The 22,050-nt window shown below is 41.3% G+C and overlaps 1 protein-coding gene across 1 annotated transcript in view; it reads right to left on the bottom strand.

Annotated features, from left to right (window-relative positions):
- The window catches only part of ctnna2 (catenin (cadherin-associated protein), alpha 2), a 301,922-nt gene that overhangs the window by 260,760 nt on the left and 19,112 nt on the right, over positions 1-22,050 (bottom strand). The window lies entirely within an intron of this gene.

The raw sequence follows: 22,050 nt of genomic DNA on the forward strand, positions 1-22,050 counted from the left end.
TGAATATTAATAGTGGAAATACTGCAGTACTACAATCAGTTACCAGAAGTGTGCAGAGGAACATGGTAACATGAAGGTGCAAATGTGCCGGGATTTATGTTTTAATTTAGTTTAAACAGAGCCCAGGGTCTATCTGTCAGACAGAGGGGAGGTGTTTCAGTCTTATATACCAGTATTATATACACACTCTTTATACCATTAGATAGATGATATAAACATAAACACAAAGGCTATTTGCACAAGTGACTTTTGAAAAATATTTGCTTGTGTAGATAGAAGCTGAGAAAAAGAAAGTGTGAAGAGGATAAGATTACTTTTTTTCCTTTTCTTTGTAGATGTTTGTAACACTGTGATTTAGTGGTAAGTAGATACAAATGTACTTGTTGACAATTAGGCTTTAACTCCTCATTTTACGAAGATAGGCGTGAATGTGATGCAGTACAATCACATTGTCTATATCTAAACGTCCACAAGATGACGAATCTTCAGCATGTTAACATATTGCTTTTCCTTTGGCTACACTAAAACATGACTCAGTCAATGAAAATGAAAAGAAGTGATTCACTGCAAAAAAGAAGATTTGCACCTGTGACCAGACTTGCTTGGACTCAAAGAAAGAAGTTCGAATGTTAATCATTTTAAGTTTGGTCATGTCACAGTGTGTTTTTTGTGTGTTTTTGTAACTATACAGTTGGCCTGTGTTTTAAATCATTTCATAAATAAGCCCAGGGCTTTCCTCTCCCAGCCTAACAGACTGTAAAATGAATGCTGTCACACTGGATGTTGCCACGGGTTTTACTAGCACCCAGCGCAACAAATCTTCCTGCTGTCTGGAGGCAGATACAGTTATTGGATCTGGTTGGAGAAGAAAAAAATGAACTTCAACAGAAGCATTGTGCTTTATACCATCACAGTCAGTGAACTGTAGCTTTTATTTGAATTTTTATTTTAGTTCCTTAATTTATTTGTCAATTTATGTATACAGCTTAGACTTCTTTTACTTTATATTTATTTTCAATGGAAATGTTTTCTTTTTAATTACCCCATTTTTATAACTGTATTTTCTTAACTTCAAAAGATCTCTCCTTTAGTAATTTATTATTTCATCTTTATCTCATGTGTTTAAGTATTTTTCTCATCCCCAACCTGCTTTGGCAATTTATGAGACTTACTATAGCACTTCCTCCGTTCCTGTTATTATTGTTTCGCTCTTACATTGTGTATGAAAAGTGCTATACAAACAAAGTCCGATTGATTAACAAATACATTAAACCAGCCTCATCTGGCTCCTGATCCCAGTTGCAGGAGCTCTGCGAGGTTTTCAGGGTGTCCAACATGGGGGATCTCAAGACTTTGTCAGGTTAAATGGGATCTAAGGTTAATTCTGCATATTCTAAGTCTGCCCCAAGGTTCACTTCCAGTGGGACATGCCCAGAAAATGTACACTAGGAGGCTGTCAGGAGGCCTCCTAATCAGATGCCAGAAAACACGGGTAGTTCATCTCTGAACTCCTTCCAGTTATCTGCAGCTCCTCACCCTATGGGTGAGCCTGGATGCACCATAAAGGAAACTCATTTTGGCCGCTGCCCAGAGCTCATGACCATAAGGGATGTTCAGAACACAGCTCTACTGGTATAATCGTGAGCTTTGCCTTCAGGCTCTGCTTCCTCTTCACTTTGATAGTGCAGTAGATGTGCCATCAAGCCGCCTGTCGGTCCCCTGCTCCATTTTAGCTTCACGCAGCTCCACCCTGCCTAATGATACCAAATGTATCTCTCCATTACATAGTCTTAATCTCAGAAGATCGGTGAGCAGGTTTGAGGAGGAAACGGGTAACTATAAACTTCTGTTTTACGTCACGTGCTCTATAACTGGACAACTGTTGAAAATGCCATGTTAACCGTACTAAAACATTATGGCCAATTCAAGGCTATCACTTCCAAATAAAAGCCAAAAGTGAATTAGGTCAGCATAAAAGTGATTATAATAGTAGAGGTTCATAATTTTTGTGAGAAAATATTGTTACAGCCAGTTGTGTGCATTGGCTTTAGCCTCAACATTTTCTCCTCCCTCTGTATGTTTGATCTTGGGAGAACAACAGTCCATTGTCTTGTATCTCCTTGTGTTTTTAGTTCATGGCAGTAATCCAGCCCAACATGTTAACAAGCTATTCTCATTCAGACTCATTTGTCAGCGAGGGGACCGTGACTGTGGGGTTGCTGTAGAGTTGTCTCACAGTGTATCCCAGCCTTTCACTATCTGGTTCACTGGCCTGATCCATCTGGAGCAAGGCAACACTGGGAATAAACCTATCTTGGAGGTTGAGCAGTCGTCAACTACTTCATTATATTTAGATCAAGGCAAGCAGCAAGATGATAGGCTTCCTTTTGCTTGTAAAGCTCCACAGCCTTCGCGCTGTGCAGATTTCCTCTCTGATTTTGGTACAGTGTGCCTGGTCTACAATATGCAACGCAATGGTGTGTGCATGCTTTGAAGTATGCACACAAACCCAAATAACAAGTGCAGTCCATAGGCTTGGCTTACATAAAACCCCATCTGTTTAGAGCACATATTCACATTACACCGCAGTGTCCAGCTGCGCCTTCCCCTCCACCCAGAGGCCAGGCACTCCAGGGATTGCAATCAGAAAAAAAATATCACTGGACTGGCTTCCACAACTCTCTTAGCATAATGAGGTCATCACTACACCCAGCTCGCTGTACTTTGGGGCTGAATAATAAAGTTTTGCAGTCTCTTGGCTCACAAAAGCCAGAATTTTATTCTGTGAGTAAGAGATGAGAATGCAGATGAGGACAGGAAAGAAGGGTCGGGCTGCAACTTCTGAGAACTGTCATGTAATATCTCAACAGCAGGATGGTCTGGGTTTCGGTGTTTCTTCTTATACCTCGGCGTGAGGGCCATTCGCATCTGTTGAGAACAGCCTTCAAGAGTCATTTAATTTTCAAAAGACAGAGTCACTGAGTTAATAGTCAAATTGTCTAAAGTAATTTAGTCAAATAAAGCAATTGTGACTTAGGCCTGAGATGGCATTTTAGGTGTCACTCTGAAGATCATGGAGAAATCACAGGACACGAGTTACTTTGTAAATCCTTGATATAATAGATCCAAAGAGTGTCCATAACTCCTACAATCAATAATGATAAAAGTAGTCAAACTATTGGGAAAACCTTTCAATGCACAACCAGTTACTTTGGATCTCTTCCTTTTCACTATTGCAAACGGAGGTTCAATTTTCTGTGTTCATAATGTGGTGGTTTTATTCGAGTTGACCATTCATTCTTTGTCTGGGTCTTGAAGAGAGTTTACTGTCAGTGAATCAGGACCACGATGCTCCTTCGGACGGCGCAATCAATCGACACAAATTTTGCTTCTGTTGATTTTAGTCCTGGGTGAGTCTTATCATCACATCTACGATGTTCAGGCACATCTTTCCATCCAATGAGATCTAATCACAGCAGCAATCACTATGTAATTTCCTCTGACCCATTCTCTTCATTCTGCTCATTATCATTAGCCTCACATCAGTACAAATGTAACACTTGGTCTGGGGAAGCTGTTCAGCCTTTATCTAAATAGATTTTAGAGGGTGGAAAAAAATCTTCTTGAATGTGACAATCAGATAAGGATTTCTAAAAGGGTCCCAGCACAGAGATGTGTCAGATTGCCTTTGAAATGCAGCGAACAAGAGTGAGAATGATTACATTTGAATGAGCACACTACTTTACATGATCATTTTAGTGACAATATGCTCACAATTACATCCTCGCTTTCAGTCGGGGAGAATTATTTTGGAGTTGATTTCTTATTGAAAATGACATTGTCCAACCTTGTTGTCTTAATAACTTGAGCTTCTCTTAGCATCCTTTTGATATCCATCCATTATCTTATTCTTGAGGTTCGTTGGGATGGGTGAGAGGAGGGGAGGGGGGGTACACCCTGGACAAATTGCCAGACTATCACAGGCCTGATATACAACGGCAAACAACAATTCTCGCTCACATTCGCACACCAACGGGCAATTCAGAGTCGCTATAATCTGACCGATGTCTTTATACTAAAGGATGAAATGCAAGCCCTCTACAGAGAGGCCAGCCGGTTTGAACCCAGACTCTTCTTGCTGTGAGGCAACAGTGCTTACCACTGCATCACCACTACGCCCATCCCTTTGATACATAACAGGAGAAAGTATTTCTTAGTAGTTCCACACAATGTATTTTTTTACCCTTAGCCTCAGTGCCATCCCAAGTCATGAATTAAAGATTTGTTCATGATTTAATACACGGGATGAGATGAATCATTTAGACTACTGTCAGACATGATATATTATTGGGTATGATTTAATGGCTATGTTTTATCCATTTGAGAATATGTGAAGAGATTTCACAGTACTTCTTCTGAGGTCTATGGATCATGAATGTGTGGAATCTTTACAGCAACAAAACACCTTTACCTTCTTTCACTGCTGATGTGACTACTTGGCTGCTGACAATAAACGGAATTCATGTATGTGATATAATTTCCCCTTCTTCCGCTGCTGCTGAGGGTCAGCATGCTCAAGGATGAGATGGTTGCCTACTCTGAATGTGCCCATTGCCATTTTTTTTCGAGAGCTGAAATAGTTAAGGATTATAATGTCAGACCTTCTTCTTTTTGTTACTTATCCATCCCTCTCTACCCATCTAGTGCTTGAGGGGAACTTTTTTTACTCCAGTAACAAAGTAAATGCGCTGTGGATTATGATGCTCTCGGGGAGGCGGTGGTATAACTGTGATCTGCATCACCCAGTGGCTCGCTTTGTTATCATCCAAGGTTGTTAGAAGCGTGCTGACTACAGAAGATAAGCTTGCGTGCCATCTTGCCAGAGAAGTGAGAATATAAAACAGCATCTGTCTGTCATTTTTTTGTCTGTCTGCGCGTGTCTGAGGATGTGAGGCTTCCACCAGAAACACTAACCTCAGGGAAGTCATGCCATCTGCTAGCATTCATACTGTACAAGATTATACACTGGATTTTAAGCTGCAAGTTTGATGAAAAAAAAAAGTTTTGGAAGCAGGGAGGGCAAACTAAAGCTCGCATAAATTTCAAATGTGAAGGAGACCGTCATGCACGATACATTCAGGCATGTTTTATCTTCTGGCCAAAGAAGATGGAGGGGGGTCAGATCGAGGCCCCACAGAACTGGTAAGTAAGCACATCTGCAAGCTCGTCTGAATGAAATATACCGTATGCAGTGATGTGTATACTGTTCTAACATTCATTTCAAACCATGAAAATTATAAGTAGGTGAGAAGTTGTCATAAACTGTTTAAAAACAAAGGAAAGAGGGCCAGAGAGTTTGAAACATGATGTTGAAACTCAGACTCGATTAGAGACAAGACCAATCATCACGGTCCTGGTTGGTCATTCCTGCCTCCTTATCACATTACATACACATACAGTTTTTTTGGTTTTTTTGCATAGCTGCCTGTGCGAACACATATCCACAGCTGCTAAAAGTATGAATGATTCATGTTTTGTTATTGCTCCATCTCCATGAGGAGCTACATGATGATGTCACACTGGACCTTTCGCAGACAGAAAATCCCTCCAAATGAATTGAGAGACCTCAGCGTGAGAAGATGAGCTGCACTTGGTGCATGAAAATGTCTCTCATGAGAGAGACAAGAACAGACATAGAATAGACTACTTTGGTTCCCACACAGCTGCCAGTAACTAGATAAGACTGCAGAGCGCAATGAATGAGGGACAGATGAAAATAAATGGGACAGTAAGAGAAAAAGAGCCATCAATTATTCATACTCCCTGCATATGTGTTTGGAGGATGCAGCTGCATCAATATATATAGGTATATTCAACCTGGAAACAATTCACAGCAAGTGTTAGTTGCTTTTAGTTTATTTCCACGGTGGTTATTACTTCTCAGACACAAAATTCATTAAACAGTACTTTGAGTAAATGTACCGACAAGGCCTTAGGGGGTGTGTTGTAATTACTACTCTGGCTTTTGTACAGAAAAGGCTGCAAATTTTCCTTGTGGAAACCCTGAGACAGGAGGAAAGCCAGAATTGTCTCAGGCCATTTCATCAACATTAGGAAATCAAAGGGTACAACCCCCCCGTCGTCTTCACAAAAGCATCCCTCCCACACATACAGTAAAGCAAATTTTACAGCTCCGTGTTTTCTATCACATGCATCATGAATTTATTAATATTTTAACAATATATATAGATATACTTATGCTCAAACCTTCTGTATAATGTAAGGTTGGATTAATACATGTTGGAATTAGATTATGTTTAACATATTGTGTGTGTGTGTGTGTGTGTCACAACATCATGCAGCACAATTAAAATGACAAATGTTCACTGAACGTTCACTCAAACTAATGCAGTCTAATACGGCAGTTTCCTGAAATAAACCCTCCCTTCCTGAAGGTTTTAATGTTCAGTGTGTGCAGAAACTGTTTATGAGAGGTGCTGATTCAACTTTATGGTCATGGACCATATTCATATCAATGAAGATTACACCACAGACACATCTCTATGTATCACACAACACAGTTCCACAAAACCACGAAGCACATTCTCCAAAATTAGCATATGCAGTTAAACTAACACCTCTCGAAAACAATTGCAATAAAAATAACCCCTCAAGATTATAATCTTCACGAAGGTAGAATATCTTTTGCTGGGAGGTTACATTAATGGCGAAACACTGTGTACACCACTAATGTGATTCAACAGAGGTTTAAGCCCCCTTGCTGCGAGGATGATTGTATTGCATGATTGCTCTATATGCTGTTCCCGGCACTGCAGGGTGTGCAATAGAGATAATGAAAACTAAACGTATGTTTACTTTTAAAGTGAAACAGAGAACTGCACTTGATGTGAAGGGAAGTAGTCAGAATTTTTGAAATATGCCTCCAAGAAAAAATACAACCAAATATTGTTATATTCATACCCAGGTTTTTTTTTGTTGCCATCATATTTATCAACATTCCTGTCGACACGTTAGTAGACAACTTTAAAAATGAAGTGGCAACAACGGGTCCTAGTTCTATATTCCTTGTTAGCGAGACCCCTCGGGGAGACAGCTCACCTCAGTTGATGGCCATGATTTGTCTTTGCCGTAGCATCTGCAACAATATGGCAAGAAGATGAGCTTCCTGGCTTCACAATCGTGATTTATAGAAGTCATTTGGCTCACAAAGTGAATGCGGGGCTTATTGAGCTATTTCAAAAAGCAGTAAAGAAGAAGCACCAGCCACTTACTTTATAAAGAGCTTTGACAAGTTAATGATTTATTTCTGCGTGTGTGTGTTTGTGTGTTCTACATTTTTCCACAAATGATCTTGTTTTGTTAATATAGAGTTTGGGTAGGCTACAGAGTTATCGATGAAAATACCTCTTAAAGCTGAAGTAGACAACTTTTTGTCTTAAACATGTCATTATTATGAAACTAATTGCCCAGAGTAAGTCCGATAAAAAAGAAAAAAATTACGCCATGCCCGCTTATATCGCTGCCCTATGAGCCTCGCTCTCACCGTGCTATTCTCTTGGCCACCAAGAGGCCGTTTTCGTGGGAAAATGATGACTCCATTTACAGCACAGAGGAAACGGCGTCGCCCATTGCATAACCAAGACAAGGCAGAGAACTGTGCGACTCACCCCTGCAAGAGAAAAATCATGCCGTTGATGGAGGAACAAAAGCCGACGAAGGAGGGCCACAGAGAAAGAGGTAGAACGAGCGTGAACACTGGACAGGCATTCACTGCGTGTAGAGAGCTCAGGGACTTGAATGACATGTAGTTTGCATTCTTTGTATTAGATCAGCGAGTAACACAAGCAGCCTGTTTACTGGACGTTTAACTTGAGGTCGTTTGTCTACATTTTACTGTGGTTTAATGCTTTGGACAGTAGCCAGGCTGCTGGTATGGAGTTATCCGCGATGATAACACTGCCACTAGTCAACGCTCGGAGCCAGATAAACAAAGCAGGGGCTCCAGTGTACATACTTCTCTCTTCTCCCGTCATCTCCTCAGCCGTGTTGACAACTTCCTCAGGAGCAGAGGAAAAGTACCCGTGTCCTTAGGCTTCTTACTACGTCAGCACCTTCACAGCATTTTCAAAACAACAATACCACCCGGAACCACAAGGGCCGCGGAAGTGGTCTATTGCCTCTTTGAAAAACACACACATCTGATCAATCTCAGACTTATGTTTTTTTTTTGTTCATCTCGTGAGCAACTACCAGTAGGGTTCTTGACTAATTCTCATATAGTTTGATCTAAATTTGATGGAAACATAGACACAACACACGTATTTATGTTAGATCTGCCGTGGAGACCGGATCACCTGCACTTCCAAGACTTATTAAATGTCAAGCATGTCAACCCATACTTGTATTGCTGACCTTTTGCTGCACTGTCTCTAATAAAGTCAAATAAAAGCTGAAGGACAAAGAAAATGCCAGCAGACAAGCCGCCCAGGCTGGTGGCTGCAAAGCCTTGAGTACTGTCTGTTTTATGATGCGCGTTCTGTCACCGGGGTCTGAAATACGCACTGTTACCATGTCCCATTCAATGACGCTCATCCATTTATAAACTTGGATACCTCTCTGCAGAGAGGTATCCAAGCAAGCACTTCACCCAGAGTGCAGCCTCGCTGGTTTCACAGTTCATTCAACCCCCAGACAGTTTAACTGCTCACCAGACGGCCACTAGGTGTCCTGTGCTGCTGCCACATGAGGAACACATACGCTCGGAGAGGATGATGCGTTTTGCTCGCCGGCTAATGAACACAGAGGGGAAACTTGCCAAACACTTTGAATCCATCATTCTCGATGTCCCGTTGAAAGGCTGCGAAATGATAAACAGTGCCTCCCCTTGACAACACCAGTGGGAACAAGGTAAAGCTTTGTGCTCTCCTCTTTCTTTCATCAGTCCAAAGCGAGGGGGAGATTGTTCAGAAAGATAGATGTCCTACCTTAAGGTCTTTCTCTCTACAGTCAATAATACGGCTCTACACAAATGCAGATATATTGCTCTGCGGCAACACCTGAATGGTACAACTCTTGATCACTGTCGTGGAAAGACAGTGTTCTGAAATATTACCGGGAAAACAACCCGCTGCGCGATAGATTCACCTCCTCCGCACTCGCACAAAAACTTCCAAGAAAGCCTGTTTTACTTGTTCACCTACATTGTGATAGAGACAGACGAATATAGATGGATAGATATGTTCGTGAGTCCTTAAGTAGGTACGCAGACAGACAGACAGACATGTAGATATCGTTGCTGCCTTGAGGCACAAGTGACTGTGAGGACGGACCAACAATAACCTGTGCCGTGTCTCAGTTTGCGTACATCCATACTCAAACTTGTTATTGTGACCGCATGAGTGTATGTTCACGTTGATGGCAACATCCACAACATCTGTTATTTTCTTTTCCACTATGTTCTAAAATCCCAGGTACTGCCATCCCAATTTGGTCCTGTTGCTGTCTACGGTAGTACAATACCGTGAATCTTGAACATTCTTTTCTGTGGCGCAACAGTCCTGTATCGTTTGAAGTCCAGTTATTTTTGGATAATCTTTGTAAAAAATGAAAGAATAAAGGAGTAAAAAAAAAAAAACATGTTACAAAAGGAAAGAACATGTTTAAATGAATGCATTTTGACAGCTGCTCCGCGTACATGTGCCTGAACTGTTTGTGGACCGAAGACACAACAAATGGCCGATAAAATCACGCACCAGCAACATAACCCGCCGAACAAAAGCAAAGAAAATGCTGACGACCACAGCGTTTTTTGACCTAAATCTGGTTCCGCTTATACAACTGAATGGTTTGTTTGGTTTTACAGAGAAAGCATTAAAATACAGTTCAACTATTATAATGGATGTTTTATATATCACAAGATCACAGCTTACCAACAAACATTATTTTAAACGTTTTGTATTGTATAACGCAGCAACACGCTGATGTCTAAACAGACTTTAGTCGACACTCTAGTACTGCTGCCCTGTGTACAATTACATTTTTCTGCAAGAGCTGAAAGCATTTAGCAAGTGTGTCCTTTTAGACCTCCTGCGGACTTCTCTTCATACTGTAAAGACGGCACTGCAATCACTGCAAGTGTTCAACCTTTACAACCAAACATCACATCTGTCTTCCTCACTGGATGCGGTTCCGTTCATTACTCGCACTGAAATTGCTTCTGTGGAAATTGCTTCACGTGGTCTTGTGGCCACACAAGACCACGTGAAGAGGGGTTGGTATGACGACATGATTAAGTAACTTTGATGGAGCACTTTCACATAGTTGGCTGTTGTTATCTGAGTGAAGTCCTTAATCCTCCTCCAGATGAAAGCAAATAATTCAATGAATAATCTCCTATGAAGTATGGAAGTATGAGAAACTTGAAATGTTTCTTTTTCTTTCATTTAGCATTCTTGGATCCTGTAGTTTTTGCCGAACACAGCTGCTTTTTCTCATTTAAAGAATCATATTTTTTGCCATCAGTTTTCAGTGATTTTGTTTTTAATTGGCCACAATGGCAGAAAAATCTTCACTGGGATATGTGATGACTCGGGCTGAAAAGAAATGCTGTGAGCACGTGACTTAAAGAGTTAGGAAAGAGAGGTGAGAGGGAATATTTTTGTGTGTTTGTATTTGGGCTGAGAAACCGACAGGAGAATTAGAAATTCCAGAGACATCCTTGCATGAAGTCACGTCTTCAGTATGTCAAACCAAGTCCAAAAAAACTAAAGCGCTTCCAACGTCGTCTTTTCCACCGCTCAAACAAGGAGCCCAAACTGCAGGAAGAACATGAAATATAATTTTGATTCATTCCTTTGGCATTCTGCACTTGTGAGTTTCTCATCTGTGCCCTCAGGGGGAGTTCTGTCTCACTTCCTGTGTGTGAAGAAGACAGCAGCTGCCCCCTCCGTCACACCCTCACGTCAGCCAGCATCAATGCAAGGTGAGAAAAGGAAGACGCTGCGACATCCTCGAACACCAGTCACTTGAAATGTCCTGGGACATTTAATGCTGCAGCCACAAAGCCACACACACACAAACATCAAGTCATTTGCAGGAGAAATGCCGAGGGGAAAAACCCTACGTGTGTCCAGAGCAATTTTTTTTTCCGAGGTTTGTCGAGTGCCACCTTGTCCTGTTGTCATGGTGATGTTGTCGGCCTGTATGTCGGACGGAGATATGCAGAGACACAAGGATGCTTGTTCTAATTACAGTCTGAGACAGGTCACCGCGGAAACCCAGATGTCACCGGTAATGTGCTGCTTTTGTGGAATCTTCCCATGTGCATACTTTCATGGATTCTGAATTTAAATTGAGGAATGACAAATATACAGTACAAACAACGCAGAGTTTAAAAACACTGTATGAGCCGTTTAGTGCGTCCATTGTAAGACAAACCACGTGGCCACACACCTGTTGGTCATCCTAAGAATTTCAATAAAGTAGTGGAAGCTAATTTACTCAAAAAACTCAAATTAGTGCACAGACTTAAATCAATTAATCTGATTTAGATAATGTGATATTTGAATTATGTAGCACTTCCTAACTTTACATGTCATCTGCCAGAAGAGAAGTAGTTTATTATACCTGAAGCGATGACGCATTAATTTGTCGGAGGGAAAACAACTGTCCCACATAGTGTTGTATTTCTGTGGGTGACTGAAAAGTACTTCAGTATTTGCATCATTACCTTAATACACGTAAGCGGATGTCAGACGAGCCTGGGACGATAGGCTAATTCCAACTGGAGAGGTTTCGAACAGTCTCAGCATGAAATGACTTCCCCATTGGCACGAACCTGGCTGCTGATCCTGTGGCTCATTAGTTTTTTGAATGAGGTCCAGAGGAGGAGTTAGAGTGTAGACATCCTCTCAGCAAAGTATTTACCCCCCCCCCCCCCCAAAAAAAGAAATTGCCTGTGAGACGAGACTCCCTGGAGCTCATCAGTCCCTTTGTCATTGCAGCTCAGGAGTGCACCTCCTCCAAGTAAGTATAATAATACTGGGGGGAAAAAAGCTAAATTTATGCGTTTGAATTCAAGAGACGGGCTTCAACGTACGGCTGCAGTATTACGGCCATTGTAGAAGAAAAATAAAAATACGGAGCCGGGGAGGGGTGGTAATATTTTGAGAAAAATCTAAGAATTTCTGAGATTAAAGTCGTACAGAAAAGCAACGTCATAGGAAAAGCATTTTTGAAACTGGTATGTATGTTTACATAGAGATGTGGAATATAGTACGATCAGAGAAACTGGAATGTGGGAGGAAAAAGCGGACCCCCCTCTTGACATTGCAGGAAAATAAAAAAAACCATTCAGCTAACATGTTTCAAATTATATCATGTAATGTCATTACGTCTCATCAGTCGTCATTGTTTTTCTTTTACGAAGTCAAGGCTTCAAGTCATTATCAGTTATCGATTTTTCTTTGCTATCAACGATGGCATTTTTGTAATCTTTTCTCAATATTATAGAGAAAGTGATGTTCTTATAATACCGACATCTGTTTCTAAGAGAGTATATATGGGCATATAGTATATATGGGCATATGGGTACAGATCTTTTTTGTTCATTTTACTTCAGCAATATAAGAAACCCCACACCCCACCCATTATCTAACCCTGACTATCACGGCAATTACTAGCAATTTACGATGGCAGCGCTCTGATAGCAGCGATTGGTGGGGAAGGATTCAGAGCTGTTGGAAAATGCCTATAATTTTCTTCAGGTCTTGCAGAGGAACGGCACCGCTTTGACTCCAGAAGGGTGTAGTTTGTCTTCCACACGAATAAGTAACATTTGAAAAATTTCTGTCATTTTGCTCCAATCATTTCTTGAGGCCTGTGGGAACTGCATTTATGTGTAGGACCACGACTCCCTTCCCCTCATCCAACCGTAGCTCTCTCTCCCAAATTTTGGCCAAGTCTGTCTCCAATATGATCCAATGTGATAAATTCAACTAATTTGGCAATAGCTGTGGGGGATCTGCTTAGCTGTAAGTCTGATTACAAGTGAAGAAGAAATGCTGTGTAACCTCAAAGCCGACAGACGACTTTTTAAATTTTTTTTTATTACTGACTGATATTAATATGTCTTCAGAGAGTTCACTTGTTAAACTTACTTCTTGAATGTACAGTACCAGATGACAGAAAAACCTTGACAGTCGCTCTGGAACCAATCCTATTTTTTAAATACAGCACAAAGCTGTTGTATTGGGAAACAAACCAGCAGCTTAAAACAGTTCTTGAACAAAGCACACAGCGTTCAGATTGGAGGCAAGATTGTATTTTGTATGACTGTTTGCAGGATAAAGTTCCTGCTGGGGACTATTATCAAAATCGAATGATTTCCGGACTGTAAAGTAGTGCGAGGAAATCACTGACATTACAGGTAGAAGTGAATGACAAAGAGTGAGAAAAAGATGCAAACAACAACAACAACCATAACCTGTTGATGCCAAGGAGTAAATTACAAACCCTAGTGGAGTGATTCTACAGAAAATAGGTTAATCAAGACGAAAAACTGCATTGTGTACAAGTTGTGATTACTACTTGGGCCTCACATATACATATATCCTGTTCATATTTAAATAGCGGTAGAAAGGACAACATGATACTGTACATGCTGCAGTGTCATCGGGACAAAAGGCATTTCAGCCCATCAGTGCCTCAAGTGGTTCAGTGTGAAACTACAGCATTCGGTCGAGGTCTGCCCTCAGCAGAGCAGTCTCCACACCAACATTGGGAGCTATCGTCGTCAGAAAGGGTGAATAGTAGCCTCAACTAATTCTCGCGGTCATTTGCAGCGTGTGCTGCATCTTGGAGCAGATGCTGCAACGATACCATCGTACGGTACATGAAAATAATCCATGAGAGAGATGTCACCAGAGAGATTTGAAAATGCAAAGAAACATTTGCTATGAGCAGAAAGTGATTTATTTTTTCCCCCTTTCCGAGTGACGAATTGTATCATGTCTTCAGGATCAGAATATAATTACTTTGCTTCTTGAATGAACTACAGTTTGTATAGAAATCGAAAGTCAAGAAAAAGAGAAAGGGACATTTATTGAGGCCTTAAAAAATGAAATAAAATGTATATGGAACAACAGGAAACATTCAAAAGCCATATCGTCCATTTTTTCCCTAAACTACCAGCACTTCTGAAACTTATGTCAAACTAAAACCAGCCAACACAGCGCGGCGACACGGGGCAGTGATGACATCGTGTCTGGGCCTGTCTTCACTGATACACACATCAACGGCCCTTCTCTATTCGGGGTTTTACGTTAACACATTTCAAGGGCCCTGAACAAAACCAACGTCAGTGTGAGTCGTCTGAAAATGTGCGTCAACGGATTGTGCAAAAAGCTCCTCCTCTGTACAAAGCAGAACACTGGGTTTGTGACCACAACGGTCGCCGTAAGCCTCCCGACTGCCCCGGGATTAACAGCCGGACGATTGCGTTTACAAGTAAGCCCTTCATTAGAAAAGGGGTGCGCAATGAAGAAAGAAAAAGCGTCTAGTAGCAATACACTCAGACTCATGGTTGGTTTATTTTTTTATGTCCCTTTGCTTGTTGTTCGTGAGGCACCTGAAGCACGTCGCGTGCCCAAACATAAAAACCAAAAATTCCTTTTTCATCTTTGCCTCACTGCTTGGTCCCTGACACCCACACTTCCTGGGCCATTGACTTTCTTTGGCCAGATACCGTTCATCAACAGTGTCAAGTAACCTTCTGCATAAAGTATGTTAACATAGGAGCAGAAACTACTCTTTCACTACCGTGCACTGCTGTATGTGCGTATAACATTGCCACTAGGTGGTGGACAATAGGCACTAACATCCTGTGGAACATCACCTCATGACACATTTAGGCGACAATTGTCAGGAGAGTTGATTTTAAAATCCATTTGAAATTATTATGATTTTTTTTTTAATTATCACTTTTGCGTGTAACTTGGGACAAACCCAGACCTTTGGGTAAAGCGTAACCTCCACGTTTCACACGAAGAGCGTGTAACCTCGGGCAGTTTGTTTGAGGATTCTTGTGAAATGAAACCTTTTTTGTTGAGTTCAACAGCAAACACCATCCGGGCAGACCAGCGACACGCCTGTGTGACCAGGAAAGCTCTCCCCTTCCTGTAACGTATTGATCGCAAAGAATAGTCTCCTCAAGGAAACACCATTGGTTTTGGTCTTGACCCGGACTCCAGTTGATTTGGTCTTGTCTTGGACTCCAGTCATCTGTAATGAGCCATTAATCCTCTGGATGGTGGCTGTCGTGAAGTTGAGCACGACGACAGCACGGAGCACGGAGAGAAGACGGTGAATCATTGCATCGTATGTTTTACACCAGGGGGCAGGAGAGCGTTACCAAAGAGGTAGTGCAGGGTGACGGATTAGGGAATATAAGAAAGGGGAATAATCTTGAAATATCCACTGATGCTGGGTATATGTCATACAACACAAACCAGCAAATGTCCGAGAGATAACAGCTGTAATATATCTGTCCTCTGGAATGATCCTCTGTTCCTCTGAAGTGTACACACTTGGATTTGTATTTAAGTGTAATAATCCACTGAAAGCTGCAGTTTAATTCGGGGGAACTGAACTGGCCCCAGATGTTCTAATATTGTACTCGTTAATGAGATCAAATTGGGAGATAAATTATAATTTATTTTCCTAAGGGTAACCAGAGAAGTAAACAGTTTGTTTTTGGTTTTTGTTTTTCCCAGTCAACGTAAATCCTGATGGCCTATCAGTTGTGTATTCTCTTCATAAAATCTGGCTCTCCAGTAAAAACGCCCAATTTTGACATTGACGTTTTCTTCTCCTCTTGACCGAAACAACCTTGACCCAGCAAACAAAACCAAACAGACCCTTTTCTTTGCCAAGAGTGCATGAATCATTGTGACCTCCCCAGAAGTGGCCGCTCCCATCACAGAGCAGGTGGGGAACGAAATCAAGCCCCTGTGGTGACAAGTGCTTTCACCAACCGGAGTTGGGCAGCGGTAGCTTTCACAGATAAGAGAAAGCAAAGCTCTCATCTGAAACACATTTGCATCAGGTGTTGCCGTCACAACTCAAGAGTGAGGAGTTAGTTTCTTTCTGGAAGCAGTTCATACCACTGCATATCATACATATTCAACACAAAATCATCAGTTAGACAATTTTTCCCTCCTGTTTTGTCTGGCACCTTGGACCACCTGCATCATAGAATTGTTGAAAGAATAAACCCACCTGAAACTTAATGTTTGTATCAAACATAACAATATCAGCCTGATATATGATCGATTATTAGATTTCATTGTATTTTGCTGTGTGATGTCATTTTTCTAAAGGCCTTTTTTAAACGTTCGTTTAAATTATGATTCTGAGACGACCCAAGCGTCTTTATTTTTAAGGAATATTTTAGCAGGAAATATGTATATGTTGTTCATTTTTGTTGTTTCTTAATGACCAAGTGAAATGAATCGTGTGTTGTGTTTCTGGCTTCACAACTGAACACAACATAGTCACAACATTTAAAACAAGAGGAACCTAAATGGCCTGTGGCAGGCTCATTTAATTGGAAAGCAGAGTCGGGGGGGGGGGGCTACATACTGTCAATGATGATCTGGAAAACATCACGGTGTTATTGTGGGCGTATTGCCACAGGGCACAGTGGTAGATGCTCCTCTGAGGCTGGCTTTTTTTTGTCTTAATCATAGCACAAATGATTTTCTCCTCCGTCTCGATGTCTGCGAGGTAGCAGCAAACAAAAACAAAAAGCAATGCCGCAAAACAACAAAGTTTGTACAAATTAAACCGGGCCAAGAGAAAAATGTCCACCGTGGAATGGTCTCACCGACACGATCGGGGACGCCTCGGTTTTTTTGCTGCGGAGCGAGCGACACCTTTTAACTCGTCCCCATGAGCTCAGACCACTGTGTGTTGGTTTGGTACGACGGCCTGCTCGTACTGCACGGAGGTAAAATCAATCACAGCCAACTTCTTATAAATGTTGGGACATTTTTCTATTTTATATATACGCTGCTTTGAATGTCCCTTTCTGAAAAAAAAGAGAGAGGGCCACGGAAGCGGAACAGAAGCAGGAGCTTAATATTCATCATCAAGGCGCGTTCACTGAGTGTATCTCCATGATTGGCATCCCAGGCAAGAGGAGCTCAGCTGTTCACTAACACTCATCTCTGCTTGATTATGCGTCTGCGGGCTGCAAATTTTATGCCAACTTTGGTGAATGTCAAACCGGTTTTCCACTCATTTGCGGCCAAGCCATATTCTAATGGTCAAAATTGCAGGAGTAAAGGTGTGTATTTGATATCATTATAAGTCAAACAATTCTTTGTGCCATGAACAATAATAATAATAATAATAATAATAATTATATATATATATATATAAAACCATATATTATGCACAGCAATATTTAGCTACATAAATCACTTCTTATAGAATTAACAGGAGAATAAAGCAGACGACAAGGCAGAGAACTCCACAGCGGCTGCAGCTGACGGACAGACGAAATGCGACATCGCTAGGCAACGCAGAAGTTGTTCATGCTCTCCTCTGTACAGTGGGTTACAGCAATCAGTCTCTCGTAGCACACGCTGTCGGAGCTGAAGGTCCCCCCCCCCCCAGTATGTCAACAGTTAATGTTTAGCCGGAGTCAGAGCAGCATGGACCGTGGTCGTGCGAGGTGTGTTTGATTTGGGACGCTTGCAGTGGTCACCAGGTGGTGCATTAAATCAGCGATTTATCAAGGGAGGTGCAACCTTTTTTCTTCTTCTCTTTTTCCATCTATGCAGAGGTAATGCCATGGCCACATGATGACACCAACCTCACTGTTATTGCATTAATACACCTGGCCCAGGAGCAGACACACACACCTTGTACGTCCTGATCCTTGTTCAGTGACGGGAAACATGTATTTAGCACATGTATGTAGTAAAGCCAGACATTTTTCGGGGCCATGCTGATACTGTATTAGGAAATAAATAAAGGTTGATGTCATAATATTAACTGTATGTATATATATATATATATATACCGATTGCACTCTGACACCCCCAGCGTGTGACGTGCTCCACAGCCCGCGCCACCTCTTTGCATCTCATTTCCGGCCCATTTACCCTTTAGCTTCACGGCCCTATTTCTCTCTGGCCGCACGACGTCATCTGCAGTTTGAGATTCAAAAGGCTGTGGAGACTTGCGATGTAGAGAGAGCTCTCAGTGTGAGTGGTGTTTAAAGATGTGTAAGAGCGCGGAGACATGGGGGCAGAGCTGCACAGAGAATGGGATATTAAAAGGTTCACTCCAGACCTTGAGCGAGATCTTTCACCTCGGTGCCATGCGTTAAAAAGAACATGAAACCATCGTTTCTTGAGACAATGCTTGGCAGGTAATCCACATGTAGTAGAATTATATTAAAGTATCTTTAATATATACGACATCATTGATAAATGCACTACACGTGTGCTATTTTTTCCTTTTTTCTTTCCCTTTTGGTCTTGGTATTTTTAGAAAGAAAAAAAATTGCAGTTGATTGACTCCACAGCAGAAGGTTAATTTTCACAGAGAAAAAGATTAAATGAATGCCTCCCTAAATAAACACGGCAATCCCACACTTGACTGGAAATCGGTTCAAATACTTTTTGCTCATTGACAACCCAAACGCAGCCAATGTTTTCCCATTATAAATCATAACGTGTCTGCACCACTGCTCATTATGCAACACGGGCTGTAACCACGGCGTTACGATACAGATGCCCATTCAAAAAAAAAAAAAAGGGAGGTGAGAGCAGCACAGAGAATATGAGCATCCGGTGGTCCCGGTGACGGTCGAGTATTGATTTGCCATTTGACACAGGCGCACTAATCGACACTAATGGAGGGCCCTCAAGGGCACGAGAGAGAGGGGCAGAAGAAAGCGGAGGTGAGGAGTCAGAGAAAACGGCTTTGGTGGTGAGAAAGCTGAGAAGAAAGTTGGAGTGTGTGCGTCGCCCTTTTATGATGGTCTGGTGGAGTTTGCTGTGTTTTCACCTGTTGCAGTTAATTGAAGAAACAGAGCTTTTGGCAGTTACCTTGTGTGGAAATACCTTTCTGGGAACTGATACTGGTCTGTAAAATGGAGCATTTGTCTTTTAAATTCAATGTGGAATCTGTCTTGGTTTAAAAAAGGAGGTTTTGATCATGAATACAGAAAGTGAGAGTTCCAGTTAGTGTGTTTTGGGGTTTGTTTTTCCATTACCAAGGCCACTAGAAGGCTCTGTCACTTGAGCATAATCACGCAGTTTTACAGCACTTGCACTGATGCCGTCGTACTTCTTTGGACTGATTTGATTTCCATTTCTCTCTCCACAGTTGAGATGGAGTAGTGAGGCGCGATGGAAATGTCTGCGGTGTGTGAACGGGTGAACAGAAGGCAGCAGAGGTGAAATACATCCAATATCCTCCGTGGTGGGGGCCTAAATTTAACCAAGCGTCTTAGAGGAGGTGGCGATGAGATGAAGAGGAGGTGGTCTTTTTATAAACGTGCACCAGCCAACCCTCCCTGACCACTTTGTTCATTGACTTGTGTCAAAGACTAAATTGCGCAATAAGGGAATTTGTGCTTTAAAACAAACTGACTTCACCTCATCCAGAGTATGACTAATAACTCCGTTATTAGTTCCGGTTCACCGTCGTTCATGCTGAAGTGCTGATGTTGTGAATACAAACTAAACATTGTGCGATTCTTTAAATGAAATAGAGTGATACAGTATATAATTATTAGATTCACTTCAACTTCGACTTCAATGTGCAGGTGAAAATTCAGTCAGGATAATGTGACCGATGATACTTTTTTTTTTTAAATCGTGTGCGTACAAGATATTAACTTATAATAAATATACATAAGTACAAATATACATGTGAATAACTGCAATATTGTATGCATAGGATACAAAAATATCAACTATTGGGACTTTAGAGGCTCCGTATGAAACAGTAAAAATGGCCACAACAATAAAAAGGAGGAGTGAAGTATACTGAGTGAAGAATCAGGCTGTATCAACTAAACTAAGCTCGGAGAACCGAGAACAGCGCTTGTGTGAAACCACTGTGACGGTGAACCAGATTCAATTCAGTGAATCAGAAATAACACAAACCTAGACATAATATGAGTGACACCATTATCCCTGGACTTCCCGGAGTGTGGCAGCACATTCAAACGACCTTTCGTGAACAATACAAAGGCATGTTAATAATTCATACCTTCTCCTTTTGAATTGTTTGCATGATTTATAATAAGATGTTCTGTCATTGGTTTGAAAACTGAGCGTTAGCCAGAGACAGGATCAGAATTAAAAAGGGAATTTTTTTTTTAGCTGGATTATAAATTTTGCAGTGCAACAGTTTGCATTCTTTTTTTTGCCATCACACAACTGAACGTACACAATTTTGCATCATCACTAGGAGCATTTATGAACCTGTTTCTGGGAAAGGATTTGCTGTTGTGCGACGAATGAGACAAACAGCAGCTTCGACACAAATCTTCCACTATTGAATCTAGTCTTCCAATTATTGAGGCTATTAACGGCAGCATTCATTAATTACGCAGGTTTGCTGATGGGGTTATTTTCAACTTTATGTGGGAGTGTATGTACTAAGATTGACTGACAGCTCGTTCATTCTACTTTGAGTTTGGCTGCACCTGTTGGGACGCAAACATCTGACGCTGCGTTCACTGTGACTCTGTTACATTCACAACGCTAGTTAAAAGGGGGGATGGTTACCTCAATGTCACACTAGATGAATATTGTCAATTATTTTTGGTGTGTTACATATTTATAGCAGCGGCTCATTGACGTGTGAGACATGATATTAAAAAAACAAATTCATTTGCTTTTAAATCAGTTGAATGTATTTATTTATATGTGACATTATTCTTCTGTCCTCACAATAAATATCAAGGTTTTCTGATTTCAGCTTCTCAAAAGTGAATACTTCTTGGTTTCCTTAGTCTACGAACACAGTAAACTGAATATCGTTGGGCTTTGGTCACTGGTTCACTAGCCAAGAAAAGACTCTTGACTTTTAATTTACACACTTTTCTCACATTGTATAAACAATTAAACGATCCAATGAGCCTCTTACATGACGATACGATGTGACCCCACAAGTCCCCGTGTAGCTCCTTATTAGAGGTCTCATCAGTCAGGGTAATTAGAAAGCATCCGCATGGGCGAGCAGGATCTTTGAGCACTTGGACAGAAATAGAGGGACATTTTTGAACTTGTACAAGCTCATCATTCGGGGCCATGTCCTGACGTGACTGTACATATTAACAGTAAAACTTGTGTAAGAACAGCAGCGCTGCCTTCTATACAGTACATGTGTAAAAGACAAACGGCGGCACAGTCTCACATCTTATGGTCAGTGACTGGCCACATTTCCGTAGATGGAAAATGTCAGTGCTTCCACTTTGACATTGACGTGAACATATCAATATACTCTGAAATGATCCACTTTACTTTGACTGAAAAAGAGGAACACACGTGGTATCAGACGGAACATTATACCTGTCTGAGAACAGCCTGAGACAGCCGGAACTCAAGAGCACATAAGCAAAGTAGTGAAAATACATTTTCTTGATAAACTGTTGGTGAAAAACTCTTTTGCATTCTACATATTTGACATGTCATTGTCCATACATACACAGGGTTTCCAGGTCAGGCAAAGAACTTGGACACATACAGCAATGGTTCAAGGGACGTGCAGACAAAAGCTGGAGAGAGTTAGAAGAATTTAAAAAGGGAAATATGCTAAATATTAAAAATATTTATTGGAAAAATTCCAGATCTTTCACAGGATCCACAATAAATATATCCGACGCCATCAATATTTTTGCTGACCGACAAACCCCTTGGATAACTGACCCTCTCGGACTTTTTTCTGCAGCGTGGCAGTTTTGTGTGGCAGTATTATTTCTTCCATGTGAATAAAAAAAACAAC

This window comes from Scophthalmus maximus, chromosome 8 (assembly GCF_022379125.1).
Source record: "Scophthalmus maximus strain ysfricsl-2021 chromosome 8, ASM2237912v1, whole genome shotgun sequence".
In the NCBI taxonomy this organism is placed as follows: domain Eukaryota; kingdom Metazoa; phylum Chordata; class Actinopteri; order Pleuronectiformes; family Scophthalmidae; genus Scophthalmus; species Scophthalmus maximus.